Source organism: Oxyura jamaicensis, chromosome 19, assembly GCF_011077185.1.
Source record: "Oxyura jamaicensis isolate SHBP4307 breed ruddy duck chromosome 19, BPBGC_Ojam_1.0, whole genome shotgun sequence".
Taxonomy (NCBI): Eukaryota; Metazoa; Chordata; class Aves; order Anseriformes; family Anatidae; genus Oxyura; species Oxyura jamaicensis.
This window is the reverse complement of record NC_048911.1, coordinates 11,124,036-11,138,662: the sequence shown is the minus strand read 5'-3', so window position 1 is coordinate 11,138,662 and position 14,627 is coordinate 11,124,036. Positions and strand designations below refer to the sequence as shown.

Sequence of the window (14,627 nt, the reverse complement as noted above, 5' to 3'; positions counted from 1 at the left end):
CAGTCTGACTGCAAAAGATCTCTGCCTGCTGGGTACCAACAGAAAGCATCCAATTTTGCAGTGTACGCTGAGCATGCTGCCCAGAGCTCACCTTCCCTCCCAGCAGGCACTCCCCCCTCTGACGCAGAGTATCTCACAGCAATATGAGCAGGCAATTCAAAACCACAGTAAAGTGAGTTACGTGTTCACGCAAAGGAAAATGGATCTGGAGAACAGGAGGACCACAGCTGATGTGCAATTCAGCCTGTGAATAACTGAGAACAGCACAGCCCCGCAGTGTGCAGCGTTGGTGCTAAGGCTGTTCCCTTGAAGGAAGCTCTGCTGGTGTGCTGCAGCACTAGCTGTGCCCAGACATTTCTGCCACACAAGGGCTGCAGAGAGCCCTCCAGCTGCTGCAGGTTGCAGTCAGCATAGGCGGCTTTAATTTCTGCTCTCTGCTTCTTCAGAACCTGTGCAACACCGAAAGCCGCTGCGATGTCAATGTGAGGTACAAATGCAACTAGCAATCGCAGAGGAGAAGGCCACCCTTGAAACTCTGGGCCCTGATGTCTTGGCCGCTGTCTTTTTCTTTCCCTCTGTTAATTTCTTTTTAGCTTAGAAATCAGATAACTTCTTTTTAGCTATTTCTTCAAAAGTGACCTTGCTTGCTGGGCAGATTTTCCCCAGTTCTCTGCCTCTGTGTAAAATAAGGATGCGTTTCTTGTGAGTGAGCTGCCGGGTAGCTGCAGGGCCCCGTAGCTGATGCTGTGGCCGTCGGGCTGCCTGCTGAGACCTCACATCCCCAGACTCTGCCCCGCGCGCCCTGGCTGCATCGGCGGCTGCATCGGCCCTGGGCTCCCCCTGCAAGCAGAGGCACCCCCAGGTCCCTGGTGGGGAAGTGCGGCCACAGGGGGTCCTAAGCGCCGGGGGGGGAGGGCACCCCCACGCCCATCCCCTGCGGCTTTGGTGGAGGTCCCGGTGCACCACAGAGAAACCCTGGCACGGTGAGGTGCTGGGAAGGAAACGTCACTCTTGGTTCCTCTTTTTTTCCTTGCTGTGTGGGGCGAGCGGTTCCCGACACACATCGAAGTGGGCAGCGCACGTATCACTTCTGGTCGGTACAGGTGGCATGCTCTGAGGGGTTTAGCTCTCAGGTGTGACGTTGTAGTGCTGTAAAGGAATGCACGCCTGCCATGGAAAGCAAATAGATAAAATCGTACTTTCAGACACACAGAAGCACGGGAGGGAGGGAAGGCCTGCACACCTGTGGTGCAGAGCTCATTTGCAGTACTAATTACACTGATGAAGGGTGAGGAATGACGAGCCAGAAGCAGAGAAGAGTGCAAATCAGCATGGCATCCTCAAAGGATAAGAGTCCAGTCTATGTTAGCCAAGTACCTAAAATTTTAAACTCCATTTAAGCTAATTAAGTGGTCAGCAGACCGCCAATATATAACTGAAGGGAGCAGGAAGGACAGAGTGCAAAATGCAAAGCACCTGGTACAAATACCCCCAGCTGAAAGCCGTGGAGATTTCAGTGCTTCAGGTCCTGCCCCTCTGCTCTCCTACCAGCTGCCAGCAACCGGGGAAGGCTCTGTCCAGGTTTTAGAAAGAAGAAATCTTGGAAGAGGCACTGATTTTATGTTGATTTTTACTTCTGAGGTAAGTTGATATGTTTGTGATATGATGCTGTTTTTAATGACTTTAACCTAGTGCTGGGTTTTTGTGACCTTTTGAGTTAGCAAGGAGACTGATGCAGGGAGAGGGTGATGCTTTGCAGCTTCCTACAGGTTTCTGCCTCTGCCGGTAGGTGGGTGCCTTCTGCGAGCACAGTGATGCTTTCTGTTGGACTTGCCTGTCAGTCTGGATCCTCAGATATTATTTTGCTTCTGCTAAGATTAAAGATCCTCGTAAATGGTCTGCAGGTAGGAGCAGCGTTCTAAGTGTGTTGCTGGTTTCTTCCTGGCCTTCAGCATTTGAATAAAACCCATTAAATTAGCATAAAGAGATTTTTGTCTCCACCTCCCCTTTTTTTCTTAGCAATGTCTCCAGTTTTTTGTTACTTCTAGAGTTGTATTCTCAAATGTAAAGCAGTGTAAATCCAGTTCTTGGTGGTTATTTTGGGGTTTGGAGTTACAAGTCAGTATAATGTTGTGCCAGGAAGCTGATGACTGTGTTCCCTTCTCCTGAGGGCTTGAATCCCAGGTCTGCTCAGAGTCACTGTTAAAACAAGCGTTTAGGGAACAAGAGCACAGCAGTGCCATTTTCTTCCTGACTTCTTGGCACCTGTGCGGTTTCCAAGAGAACAAATATTAACAAGGTTACTGCTCTGTATTTTCTTACTGTGAGTTTGTGGCCTATTCATAAATTTATTGATAGGGCATGTGAGGGTTGAATTTCTTGGGGACTCCGAATTCCCAAGGTTCAATCAATCTCTAGCCAGACCCTTAGTGCTGGCCATATACTATCCACAAAACCAGGCTTTTCTCCTAGCTCCGAGCCCAGTACTGCTGCAGGGGTTGGCTGGCAGGGCCGGGTTCTGGCAGCCCAAGCATTTCACGCAGGGCTTGCTGACAGTCCATGCGGAGCTTGGTGGCTGGTGCTGGGGCGATCAGCTGCGCTGTGACTTCCTCTTGTGCTTGGCTGACTCCAGAGATGGAGCAAGGACTGAAGTGGTCGAGAGCTGTCTCGGCCCTGGGTCCTGTGAGTGTCATTGAGCTTGGGAGGGGGCTACTGAGCAGGGTGAGTGTCCAGGTGTGGGGTTCGGCCCATGCGTGAAGGTGAAATCCTTGCAGTAGTCACCTCCAGTGCTTCTGGTGATGGTGTCCAAAGCATCAATGTTTCTATGGTGTAGTTAATCTGCGTTCCTAGTCCTAGCAATGTTGTCAGGAGCTTTTTCACCCTAAAAGCCTGGGTGTTCCAGCCTTTGCTGTTCTGGGGTTGTATCCCTACTTTTATTCCAGGCATTTTTGCCACGTGTGTGATTCAAATCAAACTAAAATAGATTTGGATTTCTATTAGCACAGTCATCTGTGCCAGAGGCACACCGAGCAACTTACAGCAATGTATATAATATACTTGATACGCGGTAATTAAATCTTCACTTAGACCAATAAATGCAATAAGCTGTTCCAGGGGATGACTGGAGTGATGTGGCTGAGCACGGCAGACCAGCCCCAGCTCTGTGCCCTGGCTGGGGACAGTGGCTGTCCCTCTTCCCGGTGCCTGGGAGCATCTGCGTGCAGCCAGCGAGCCAGTACAGCTGGAAAGGGGGGCAGTAGGAGAGTATTTCTCTGTATGCCAGGAAAGAGCTGAAAATCCAAATGTTGTTTCAGGAGATGGTTGCTGATAGCAGCCTGCAGTGTTTTACAGACATCTGAGTGCTCTTCCCTTTGAACTAAGCTGCAATTTGTCTTTGTAGATGTCTCTAATGCATTTCCTACTACTACACCATTTGTATTAATGTATTATAATACTGCATGATGTTGCTCTTAGTAATTCTCCTCCTTCAGCAAGTGAACACTTCCTTGCTCGTTTGTATTCATTGTTTTGATGCTTAACTTGAAAAATGTGTATTATACAACAGGCTGAAATCTATGACAAATAAAAGAACCCAAGGGGATAATAAGCATCTCCATGCTGCTGTGATGTCTCCTGCTGCTAACATCAAAGAAGCCCGAGACATCCCTGCTGCCCCGGCGGGGACAGGGCACAGGGCTCTGTTCACTGAGCGGCTCCGTGCTGGGAGCGGCCCTGGCACCGCGCGGGGTTCCACGCAGCGCGTTAGGTACTACACCTCGCCCTCCCCACCTGGCACCCGTCTGGGGACTAGTGTGGCACTTGTGCTCTGGAGGGCAGCTCGAGTTGTAACCGTCTTCAGGGAAGAATGGGACCCGTGAAACAGCGATGGAAATCCTCTACGGTTTGTTTGCCAACAGAAGGTTTTTTTTGTGAAAATAGTGAGCATTCCTCCATCCTTATGTAAAGGTGTGGATACCACCTGGGCCTGGGATCCAACATCGTGATGGAAGTGAAAATCAAGTTGTTTTTGAGTAGCAAGTGCAGGCTTTGACCCTTTGCGTTCCCAGCATCTCACTGCAGCTGTTTAACAAGCATGGCACCAGTGAAACCTAGTTTCCTACAAAATCCTCTTAGTGCTGTGCTGATGTGTCTTTAGTCTTCAAAAAGTGTCAAGCCTGTTCCTCAGGCTTCCTCTTAATAAAGGATGTCTGAACTATGCAGCCATTTAGTGCCATAAGACTTGCAGGAACTTCACCTCTTTGCCACCCCAGCCCAGGATTTCAAACAGGGGAAGCAAAGTAGCACAGATACACGCAGGAGATGCCTGTGTGTGTACGTGGAGAGATCTCATGGGCTTTGTTTATGTACCAAATGAGACTAAAAATAAACACTGAACTGGGTCAGGCCACAGCAGAAAGCAGTCTTTGGCAGGTTTAATGTATAATGTTTGCTTGGGTGTTTGTGCTAGCTGCTGTCTCAGCCTCTGCACCTCTGGGTAAACCTCTTCCTCTCCGAGGGCGCTGCATGAAAGCTGCCTGTCAGCTGGGTCCCTGGAGCCTTCCTATATCCCTCCTGATGGTTTTTACCGTCCACCTTTACCACCCCTTCCTACACCTGCCTTTACATACCAGAGACTAGGAGCTTCGGGGCTGGGAGTGTTGGCAGCACAGGCCCCCAGTGCCCTGTTCCTGGGGGGAGCAGTGGTGTCGGGGCTCTCACCGAGTCCCCTCGGCTGCCCCTCCCCAGCCCTGCCCTGGCACCTGGTGGAGCGCTGGGGCTGCTCCCGAGCCCTGAAGGTGGAGGGCGGGCTGGGAATTGGGCACTGCTACGGAGCTCAAACAGGAGCGTGCGTTGGCAAGGAAGGGTGAGATGGTACCTGAGAGCTGTGGAGTGGAGGGAATATCATGGCACTTGCTAAAAGTACTCTAAAGTTCATAACCACTCTCCTGACGTCCTTCAGTCTCCTGTCCTTTGAGTTCTTCTTTCCAACACATCTCTTGACATAAGCAATGAAGAGTTTCTTCTGAGAGAGGTGTAAGTACTCCAAACTGGGAAAAGTTCTCCGATCGCTATATGCATATACTGTAATGTATATTATTATATACACAGTTGACTAGGATAACCTTACCCAAATTATACCTTGTGATTGAAACTCGGGATTCCTCTAGTTCTGAGTTATCACCCTCCTGGATTCTTACCATGGAGGCATACCTGTAAAAACCATTAATATTCAAATAACTTTGCTAAATAAGCAACTATGCCAGAGTAGTTGTTTATTACTATTTATGATGACAGATTTATCTTACTGATTTTTTCCAACACATTTCTCTAGAGGAAATTAAATAAGTACTTAGTTTAAGCTGTGCCAGGGAGAAAATGTTTCTATAAATGCCTAACAACTCATCTGGAGAGATGACAAATGCTGGTATGTCCTTCACAATGTCATGTTGGTCATTGAATCTGGTTTGAAATGCAGTTATTTTCTCCAGAAGGAAGATGAGCTGGTGGTTTTAAAGTGGGGAAGAAGGTATATGCAAAAATACCAGTCTTGAATTTGGAAACTTTGAATCTAAGGGGGGTTTATTTTTTTTGTCCTTTTGGTAGAATCACAGGGGAACAAATTACCAGACCAGTTTTAAGACTTTTGAAGTCTGTGTATTTGCATATGTGGGACTAGAGGACAAAGTGATTGTGCAGCCAAGGCATACATACCACCAGTGTACAATGGGACCGTGTGTGCCCCGTGAGAGGACAGCTGACCCCCCAGCTGCATGCGTTGTAACGGCCAGGGCAGACTCTGGGAAGCCACAGCATCCTCCCATTCTGAGGTCAGCATGTCGCCTGTGCAGAAAAGGTGAGAAACATCCAGGCAGAAAAAGAGCATTGTCCGCAACGATCAGTTCTGCCTGGCTCTGCCTTGGCCGTGTGTCAGGTGACATTGGTGCTGTGTTCACGGGCCTTTGATTCAGGCAACTGAGTTGGATGTATAAAATTAGACAGTAAATACCCCTCTGTATCTCCTAGGTTTCTAACAGGTGTGGTGGAGTGAAACTAATTGCAGAATGTAAAATACGCTATGCACGCTTCTTGGATTTCACCGGAATCTTCTTCCAGAATATTGTGGTTTTATCTGGCGACTTGGTTTTATTTGGGCCCTCCGTAGAGATGCAATTTCATCTTTCATACACACAGTTCAATTTTTTTCCTCCTTGTTATTTAATGGCAGCTCCTGAAAATGTCACTGCAAGTTGCACATCTGCATGGACTTGCCTGCAGCTCTCCCTGGAGCCTCATGCTTCACTTCCTATCATGACGGGATGGCTTTCCCTCAGTTCCTATCCATGCTGGACAGGATTACCACAGGCAATGTCAGTATATTGCACTCGGAGTGTGATCTTGGCTGTACTGTGCAGTAGGAGATGGCCATCGTGGCCCAGGCATGCCCAGCGTGGTCACTGCTGCCACTCTCCTGGAGCAGCCGGGGTGTTCCTCCTGCAGTTCCGTCTTCATCAGCTCCCGGGCTGCTGCCGTGGGCTTCAGGGACAGGAAACCAGATGGAGCACAGGCAGCAGCATTTCCCTTGGTAGTGCTGCCCCTTTCTAAAGGAACTAAACAACAAATGACTGGGGGAAAACTTAAATTATGTGGAAGCCTTGCATGAGAAACAAGACAAGGCACTTCATTAAAATACATTAGAATAGGCAAACAATCTGTTTAAATTTCACATTTTGCCAGCTATAAAACCTACTCTAGTTTACAGCAGGCCTGAGAAACTGAAACAGCTGGCAAAATAATGAAAAACATTCCTACTGCCTTCTGCTTAAATTGCAGGAGGGTTGTAGAGAAGTTGCATGCTGATTTACCTGAAATAATGCAAGAAAAACTGTAATGGGTGAATTGTGTAGAAAATAAAGGAGTAGTTTTTTTTTTCTTTTTCCCTCCAGCACAGGAGCTATTCATTTATGATGCTAGTTCTTGTTTATGCTGACCCTTCAGGTTCCTTGCTGGTATTACTTGAGGCACCCAAGTGACCCAGGATCACCCAGATCTCCCATCTGCATGTCACTGACTGCTCAGAAGTGGGCTCGGATACCAGCAGGTACTGGGTGGCTCAGGGTGGGCTGCCCACGCTCCCAGAATGAGCTGCAGGGCCCTTCTGGTGACATCTGGACTTGAAAAAATGATCCTTTCTGTTCATGGCTTGAGGTCCCTGGTTGCAGCCTGTCCCCGTGCATCCAGCAGCGCCGTCTGCACCCTCGGTCTGCCCACCTGCTCCGGCGGGGAGGCGCGGAGGAGCGAGGCCATTTCTCATGCAGATGACTTTGATTACTTGCTTATTTTAGTATCTTTACTAACAATTTGTAAAGACAAGAATGTGAGTATTGCTTTGCTGCTGCTGACTCTGAAGTAATGTGGATTTTTTTTGGCAGTTTACTTGACGTTTGAGGTTGCATAGCAAGTTATAGACCTACCAGCCCTTCCTTGGGTTACTAACTTCATTACCACCTCTGTCTAGTTTCAGAATAAACTCTAAAATTGTGGCTGAACAAATAAATTACATCTAACCACAGAAGTCATCTGAGCTAATCCTTCCTTGTGCTTGGAAAAGTGTTTTCTCTGTAGCTCTTCTGACATGTCAGGTTATTTTTAGCCATAATTAAATCCTAACATACAATGTCATAGAATCCATTCTATTAACTGATGTGCCAGCACTTTTTTATTAAATAGACTATAAAAAGTTTTTAATTTTTAGTATTTGGAGTCTTCAAGGAGAAAGCACCCCTAACACTGATGCCTGATGACAGTTAGTCAATGAATTAAGAAAAAAACCCAGTGGTGGTTTTGTCTGTCTCCAAGCTCTTGCTAGCACTAAATTACAGAATTAATAGGCTTTTAGAGGAGACTGACACATAGTTACTGTGGAAAAGACAATTAAATGTGGAAAGCCACTTTTCTCACCGCATTTAATTTTAACTGGAGGCTTTGAGACTCAATAAATCTTTTTTCTTATTTCATCCTCACTTCTTCCACAGGTTTTCAGGTCTTTAAGGAAAGTACCTGTTATAAGTGACTTAAATTTTCCTTCCCCTGTATCTGTTTGGGTTTCTCAAACATTTTTCCCCCATACTCAACAAAGAGCAAGATGCTTTCTGACTGCCAACTTTTTTTGATTTTCAGGATCACTGGTGCTTAAGCAGTGGCTTGGGCGTTGTGTGAAAGGGGTGGGCCAGGAGTCCAGTCCCTCCTGGGTTTTCTTGCAGCTCAAAACAGGGCCAAGAGCAAATGGGGCCATTTCCCTGTAGGAGCACTTGGGGCAGCAGGACCAGGGACTCCAGGTGTCTCCTCCACCAAGGGACATGGTGAGGGAGAGGTATGATTGCTTGAAGATAGCATATGAACTGAAAAAGCGAACCTTTGTAGCCATTTCTTGGAGCTCTCCAGCCTGGTTTTCCTCACCCTCTCTGCCTCTGCCTGTCTTCCTCACTGCACCGTGCCTCCAGCCCTGGGCACCTGCAGTGGGCAGGGAAGAGGCAGTGTGGTGTCAGTCCCAGCAGTTCTCCCTTCTCTGTTCTTGCTTAAAACCCTGCTCATCCCAATTCCTCACAAGGGGCTCTGGTCTGCTCACCTGCACAGCTGTCAGACACTATCCTTTGTCTAAATGACAGCAAGGAGTATGTGATGTAAAATATTTTTTTTAATTAAAACCAATAATTCATTTTTTTTTTTTGATTCCTGATTTGAAACGACAGCAAACTATTTCATGTTTAGCACAAAACCAAGCACACCTTAGCTGGAGACTGTGCTTATATTTGGATTATTGGGTTAACTTTCCCCAGATGGTGCTGGCTGTTACCCAGCTGGTGTGGTGTACGCTGCCCAGCCCTGCGGCTCCCCCTGGCATCCTGCTGCAGCCCACCCCTTGCCACAGTATCATCAGGTGCATTGTGATGTCCTCAGTGAGGGTGAAACGAACTCTCTCAGCAGCTTAAAGCAAGATAGGTTAATTTAAAAAAACCTTGATCAAAGCATCGGAAACCACATAAAAGGTTCCATCTTTTTAATTATTTTAAAATAGTCTTCCAGGCAATAAGGCCAAAAACCAAGTCCCTGCTGGCAGGCCCCGTGAGCTGTGCCAGTCACTGTGTCACCCTTCAGCTGCCCTGTGGGCATGCACCCGGTGCTGTGGCTTTGCCCTGGCTCCCCCATGGCCGGGTGGCTGTTCCATGCGGCACGTCCCGGTGCTGCTCCACCCCCCAGCTTGCGCTGCAGCTTCTGCCTACGACCTTACAACAACAGCAGGCCCACCCTGATTTCCAGGGCCACGCCAAACAGCAGCACCCACAGCTCTATACAAAATGCCAGGGCAGGCAGCTCTGGAGCTGTCTACTGAGTCATCTTATTTCTGCCATGTCATCTATTGTGTCTGTCTAGAGAGCGTGACAATAAGGAACGATTGAAAGAATCTCAGCCTGTAGAGGAGTGGGCTGAGGCCAAGGAGTCTGAAAGTATAGAAAGTGCTCTTACAGGGAGGAAGAGAACAATGTGCTCCCCGCTGATGTATTGTCTGGAACAAGAAATAAAGATCTCTGACTGGTGAGAAAGATTCAGGTTAGGCATTAGCAAAAGCTGCCTTGCAGGGGAGCTGGTGAATGGCTGGCAGAGGTGACCTGCAGAGGAGATCAAGCTTGAGAGCCTTTGAGGACTGGCTAGACAAATGCCTGCCAGCAGTGATGGGAACAGCGGGCCCTTCTTGGGATGGGGAAGGCACTACGTGGCTCCCCCAAATCCCTTCTTGCTCTTTCTGCGATGATGTTACAACTCCTGCACTCCTCTGTCCAGGGCTGTGAATGCTGCTGCAGTGTAGGCTGACACTGCCTGCTGTAAGCCAGCTAGCCAAGTTTCTGGGTTCACTGAGACCAGTCAAGTGGTCAGAATCAGCCCAGGGAGCTGCACAAAAAACGCCCAAGCAGAAGAGCGGGAGCCGCACTGCTCGGGGTGCGTTCCAGCTGAGCTGGTCTTCGTGGGCTTTGTTTCGAGCCGTGAATTTCACCTTTTAGGAATAAGGTTTCAGCACCTGCTGCATCTTTTACTTCTTGCAGAAGTCTTCTGCTGTTGGATTAAAATCAAGCTGGTCAACCCTTGGTCTTTTCCAACCTTAAGGGCCCTCCCTGTTAATTAATTGACCTGATGAGAAATCATGTTAGCTGCTAAGTATGCATGCTGCAAAAGCCCAATTGCAGAGCAGCTTGTGGGTCTGTCTACCTGTGATGCTGGGCCAGCCATGCAGCCAACACAACCAGCGCTGGGCTCTATCTCCCCCATGTTCCAGCACGCACACGCTCACGCCCTTTTCCTTGTTTTCTTTACCCCTAAAATCATGCTTGTCTGGCTGCACCAGCACTCAGAGCAGCTTTCTCCGCTCCAGCTGTGAATCTGTGCAGCCCACTCACCTACTAGTTTTAATATAATCTTTTATTACAGAGACATCAAACATAGTATCCTCTGGAAAAAGGAGGAGAGAGAGGGTGGGAAGAAAATGTTACAAATGTGCTGGCACACAGGTTGTGGTTAGCTGCTTCCTGGAAAAATAATCTACCCAAACATGTGCTTAGCACTTAAATACAGTAGCGCACAGCAGGAACAGCTAAGGCTCTGTGCACAACATAATCTTATCATGGACTGTTTGGATTAGGAGCACAGCTTCACGCATTTCCCCTTCTACAGAAGATATTTTTTTATAAAAGTCGGCTCACTGCTTCAAAGCACATACATGCGCATAGGAAAACAGTTGGCTTCGTAACCCTGGGAAAAAAAATGGTAAATGAAGAATTCTCATGAGATACATATGGGAACCCAGGAAGTACTAAAGCATATGTTGGAACATATCGATCCCTGAAATCCTCCTGCAGCAGATATGAATCTTCTTCGTTTCCAGCCACTCCCATACTTGAATGAGGACAGTGTGTGCCTTACCTGTGTATATCACTTAAGCAGATTTTTGCAAAGCCCTGCTGTGGAGCTGCGGCGCAGCCTGCCCAAGAAGCATGGTGTCACACTTCGGATCAGAGCCGAGGAGCGGGGCTGCAGCTGGTGGTCTGGCAGCAAGCTCTGGGGCACGGTGCTGCCGCCCTCGGAGGGGCCCGGGGCCTGTGAGGACCCCGAGCTGCATCTCACATCCCTCTTCCCATCGCTTGCCCCTCGTGTGATTTTGAGTGCTGCTTTCTCATGTGAGTAGCAAAGCACCAACCATGTAAAGTGAGCTGTGGTGGCAAATCCCAAGTGTGTTTCTGGGAGTGGTGCATTCTGCGCGATGTTTCCTAGCGGTACAGGAGGAATTTGCCTCAGAAAATGCTAGAATTTAAAACCAGAGCAACTTTGACTGTGTTTGCGTCCCTGTTATTTTCAATTCGTCTGCCATCTAGCTAAGCGCTTTTCTGCATGAGTCATTGAGGATATGATTAAGTTTTAAGTGGTAGCAGAAGTATATTTAGAAATAGCAGAACCAGCCATTCTGGGGAGAAAGATGCCTCAAAGACATTTGTGCGTGGCGAGGAACTGGGGCAGCTGGGCCTTCGCTCTGGCCTGCTGGCAGCTCCTGCCAGCCCTTCCCAACCCAGAGGTGGGCCACGAAGCATCGAGCAGACGCGTGTGACTGTGTGCGGGTGGCTCCTGCTGGCACAGAGCCGCAGCCTCCCCAGGGCCCTGGCACAGCTGGTCCAGCCCTGCTCTGCGCCTGCCAGCCCCCTCGTCCCACCTCGTGGGCAGCAGGAGCGGAATGCCTCCGCTTGGCCCTTTTGTTCCTGTTTTGAATATATAAATTTGTTATTTTTTAAATGTATGTTCTCTTTCCTTTTTCCTGTTTATTTGCAATAAACAGGGCATAGGCATAGGAAGATGAAAATATGAATCACAGCAATGAAAATACTTGACTGATTTAAATAAGACTCTCAGCAGGTACAGTGGCAGCCATCTACCATTGACACACTTCAGATGTATTAAAAGACTTTTTTTTTCCACTGAGTTATCATTAATTATTCTTAAAATAAAGTGCTACCATGAAACAGTAATTCAGGAGAACAAACTGTAACTTCCATCCTATTCTCCAAGGCCGGTTTTCACAATGAATTAATGGGAGTTAATTTAGCACTGCACAACAAACAGTACTGCTGAAAGAATACAAACTAGTTGCTTCCTAACTTCTTCCTCCTCTTATTATTGCCCTCTTTTGTTTTTTAATTCTGCATGATACAAAAGGTCTTAGTCTGTCAAAGAGTAAATTTGCTGAAAAGGCATGCGACAGGAAGAAATACCGTGTGATTTCCTCCTCATGAGTGCCAAGTTTAGTGTGGACGCATAGCTCTCCCCGTGGAAAAAGGATGGCGAGGAACAGCCTGTGATTCCTCACTGCTTGTTGGCGTTAGCATCTGCAAACAGTTTGTGTCGCTCTGGTGCGTGTCGTGCCCTTTGTCCAGGGCTGATGCAGGTTGCCCGCAGCGAGCCCCGTGCAGCCTGTGGTGGTGGGCTGGCCGCGCTCTCAGTGCCCCGGGAGCCGGGACGTGTCCCCCCTCCGGCCGCACGCTCTGACCCGAGGGCTCGCTTCTGGGCTACGCCTTGGCTGCTCTGCCTGGGGCTGTTTCAGGCAGCAAATTTCCACGTGAGCGCTGCTCTGGTGGGGGTGACAGGCAGATGTAAGCAAGACAGCCTACAGGGAAAGGTAATATTTTCGTCATGAGACTTCACATAGTTTGGGTTTAGACATTAGCTTCTACAAGTTTGGGGAATACTTGTTCCAAAGTGGTTATTTTCCGTGTGTAACAAATTAGAAATACTGGAGCTAGCTGCAGATGCTATGGCCTGTGCATGTAACAGCGTGGTCTTCTTCTGAGCTTTACATGTACGTGAATAGCCAAGGTTGTGAAGAACGGTTTGCTATTTCTGCACCCATTTCCACACTCCAATACAGCAGGCTACCGAGGTATTTTGGATACAAAGCAGCTTTCTGAATCGTGTGGATCCCTACGTAAACGGAAGAAACAATACTGCTATAAAACATCTCTATTTTGCTCAGAAATGAGCATTTCATTTCGGTTGGGGGGTTCCTGTGCAGCTCTGCGGGCTGGGAGCCCCGTGGTTGTGCTGCAGGACCGGGTGTTGCCGCAGCATCACGGGTTCGGTGCTTCTCCATCACCTGTACTTGCTTGCCCAGCCCAGAGGCCCCCAAATGTCCTTGCAGTCGATGGCTCGGAGCCCCTTGCAGGCTCGGTGGCTACACACAGCTCCTCAGCCCAGTCGACCATCCTGCGGCAGGGGTGGCACCGGCCGTGCCACCCGTCGCACAGAGCCTGCCACCGCTACCACCCCCCGCTGCCTGGCGTGCAGCCAGGGCTTTGCTGTGCTAGCACAGTGCTTTCAGGGAAAATGGTTTTTAAATCATAAGGGGGAACACAGCTTTCAGGGCTGCTGCTGTGCATCACGCGGTCATTGAATTTGCATAATTTTCACGGTAATGTTATCAATGTTCTTTACAAACGGTACTTCTCCCTTGGAAAGTCACCACAATGTCTAAAAATGCAAGAGATTACGGCCCTCACTGAGAAGGCAAACTAAAATAGCCGATTTGGAAAACATCCTGAGTTGTGGAGGAGCTTTATGTAATCCACTGAAATTCAGTTTGAGAAAGGGAAATGGTTTTACCTCAAATGTATTCAAAAATATATAGTGCTAACATCCAGGTTGTGAAGGAAAACAATCAAATCCTCCGAAGCTGGAGGTCAGCTGTGCTAAGGACGGGCTGCGGCTGCTGTGGGTGCTCGTGCGAGCCATGCGCTCGCTGCGTGCCACCGCTGTGTGACTGCAGGGCTCTGAAATCGGGGTTCCTGCAAAGCCTGGCTGCAATCTCTGAGGCTAGGCCAGAAGCTGGGGGGCTTTGTATACGAGGGCAGCTTGAGAGCATTTTTCTTTATTCTGCACAAGGCAGGACACTTGTCGTTTTTGTGTTGTTTCATTTTTTTTTATTTTTTTTTTCCTATGGGAGGAAAGACCCAATGCCAGGAGTATCAGGTGGGGAGATGCTCCCGTCCCTCTGGAACATCGCAGATGGAGAAAGCTTTGTGTTTATTCGCATTGTGAAGAAAGCAAATCACTCCTGAAAATTACCCCTAGTTAGTTCTAAAGATCTATACCAGCATTTAGTGGAGACTGGGGGGTGGGAAAGAGCGGGGACGAGAAATGACACACAGAAAATTTCATTCAAGCAATTAAAGAATCACTGCACTTCTATGATTAACTTCGTGTTCACAGATTGAATGCAAAAGCTGTTACAGGGCATTGCTATTCCATACCTGACATGAACAATGGGAATATTTGTTCTGCCCGGGAGGATTACACCTTCCATTAATCTAAGTTTTATTGAAAGTTTAAATAACAGACAGACAAAATTTGATCAATTAGCAGTGTAATTCCAAGGAGATGTCACAGTGAAATTAAATCTCAGGCATTTTTAATGCAAAGAAGCCTAGCAGCTCCCTCCAGTTTTCTTTCTCAGTAATAATGTTTATATTTTAATTGAAAGTTTATTCTGCTTTGTGCATCTTCTACTAAATTTTAATTTAACACTGTAATGAGAG

General features: G+C 48.0%; 2 long non-coding RNA genes across 3 annotated transcripts in view; both read left to right on the top strand.

Moving 5' to 3' along the window:
• The window catches only part of LOC118176270, a 151,248-nt gene that overhangs the window by 87,996 nt on the left and 48,625 nt on the right, over positions 1-14,627 (top strand). The window lies entirely within an intron of this gene.
• Positions 1,087-6,912, top strand: LOC118176269. 2 transcript variants are annotated; one of them, XR_004755320.1, is made up of 4 exons: positions 1,087-1,641; positions 2,171-2,299; positions 4,961-5,034; positions 6,227-6,912. It is a non-coding gene; the product is annotated as an uncharacterized LOC118176269 (long non-coding RNA). The 2 variants fall into 2 exon arrangements; XR_004755321.1 differs by lacking the exon at positions 4,961-5,034 and having other exon boundaries at positions 1,091-1,641.